Source organism: Pteropus alecto, unplaced genomic scaffold (genome assembly GCF_000325575.1).
Source record: "Pteropus alecto unplaced genomic scaffold, ASM32557v1 scaffold146, whole genome shotgun sequence".
Classification (NCBI taxonomy): domain Eukaryota; kingdom Metazoa; phylum Chordata; class Mammalia; order Chiroptera; family Pteropodidae; genus Pteropus; species Pteropus alecto.
In genome coordinates, this window is record NW_006442107.1 from 29,963,380 (window position 1) to 29,965,591 (window position 2,212).

The following is a 2,212-nucleotide window of genomic DNA, read 5'->3' on the forward strand; positions in this document are numbered from 1 at the left end:
GAGAAGTTTATTTTTGTGAAAAAATTATCTGCAATTAGAGGCATTCAAAGACTATGTGTTTAGAAGTCCTAAGGATTCTTGCTGACGATCTAATTTCTGGCATCATGATGTGTATGTACGATGTATTGTACAAATGGTCCTTTGGGGAAACTCTAATAACCTAGAAATTTGTATTTCTTGAACTGTTATTGGCAACTTTTTGCCTTACCTCCGACTCACTCACATTCCAGGTGGGAGTCAGGAAAGAAGAGGAGAGTAAGAGGCTGAGGCTGGTACCCACGGGCAGCTGAGGCTGGTACCCAGGGGCAGAGGCCTTCAGACCATCCGAGGCATTTCTGGATGCTGCCTGATTCCTGAGGGTGGTAGAGGTCCTTCTGGCAGAGCGAAAGATTTCAACTGAGAGAATTCAACTTGTACTGTTTCAAGTTTTTCTGGGAGAAAGGAGGGAACTGGTATGAGTGGAAGCTGCACATGGGAGAGCTGAATCATAGCAATCAAGGCCTCCCAGGGTCTGCCCCATGTGTTCCCGGGCTCCCTACCACATAGCCATGCTAAGAGTGGGCCCCTTGGAGTCAGGCTTGATGCAGATTTAAGGGGTTTGCATGCAGGAGATTCCTGGAAGAATTCAAGAAATGAAATGCCATTGCTTTTATTTTCCTGACACCCGTTTAATGGCTACTATTAGGTGTCAGGCGCCTTTTATGTGTGTTATGTTAGTTACGTTCGCATTCATGCACACATTCAGAAAATCAAATTTAAAAAGCCCCTTGGGGTAACAATTATTTCTCCTTTTACAGAGAAGTTACACCTATTTAGGAAGTTGCAGAGCTGAGATTTGGATATGAGTTTGATTGGTTTGCTTCATTCATTGATGCAATAAATAACTTATTATGTGCCAGTTAAGTGCCAGACACTATGCCAAATGCTAGAATAAGTGATGAACAAGCTGGCTATAGTCTTTGTCCTCACAGAACCTCTAGACTAGTGGGAGAGAGACAAGCAAGTAATAACAACGATGGGAGGCATGGCTGTGATGGGGCCTTTAAGCAAGTCATGACCTAACAGTTCAGACTACTGAAGAAGGGGCGGAGAAGGTGAGAGAGATCACCTCAGTCAGAGGAGTCTGCATATGCAAAGGTGAGAGGCCCAAGAGAAAGGTGAGTGTGGAGAAAAGAAAGTTCAGTATAGGTCCAGCACAGAATGTGACAGAGTAAGGCAGGCAGGGGTGACATGTGAATGCCACTTCAAAGCTCACTGGGCACCTTTTCTCTCTCTCTCTCCATGTTCAGTGATGTCATGTTGGTAGAAGTTATAGCCCAGAAATTGACAAAGATACAGACAATTTTAGTTTCCATTCTTGGGCAGCCACTGTGATGATGGCATTGTTCACTCAGGTGAGGAACACTAGGTTGGGGCCACCGGAGTTGCCTTTTGAATGTGTCAAGGTTGAGGTATTGGGTGACAAAGTGGGGGTGTCCAGCAGGCAGCTAGATACGTGCATCAAGCTCTTTCTATCTGATCATACTGTCTTCTAGGAACACGATTGTTCAGCCTAATTTGGCTTGCTATTATCTATTCTGTACTAGATTCTTCTGTTGAAATGACATGTATTAAATACACACACCCAAATCTCATGTCTTCCATAGAGTCTCTACAAAGAGCAATTTTGATTTTTTTTAATTAAAAAAACTCCAATTTAATCTCTCAAATTATTAATAGCTAAATATAGTCCTCTAAGGAAACATATCCCAAGCCCTCAAAATGGTGACTTCTTTGCTGGCTAATGCATGCAGCATTACCTTTGTTCTTCCAAGGCGGAAAAAAACCAGGGTCCAGGATGCAGCACAGGAATAGGTGAGACAATGTATTCATTAAGGCACCGAGGTGAGGGTTTTATTTTATCTGTTTATTATCATTTAAATATATATTAAAATTTTAACATAGCAGAAGCAAGAATTTTAATTGTACATGGCAATCTACAAAAACAAAAATGAAAACAAAAAACAATAAACAAAACTCTACAGAAACAAAAATTTATATCAACCAATAATATATTAAAATTCCATTTAGGTAAGGATCTAAAGAAATGTAATATATGCACATCCCTTAGAGAACTTTTTTCTTCAGCGATCTAAAGTTTGAGAAACTCTCCAAACAGAATCAATTTTCTTGAACCATAAGATTCTTAATGAAGCAAATGAGTATGGTCAGG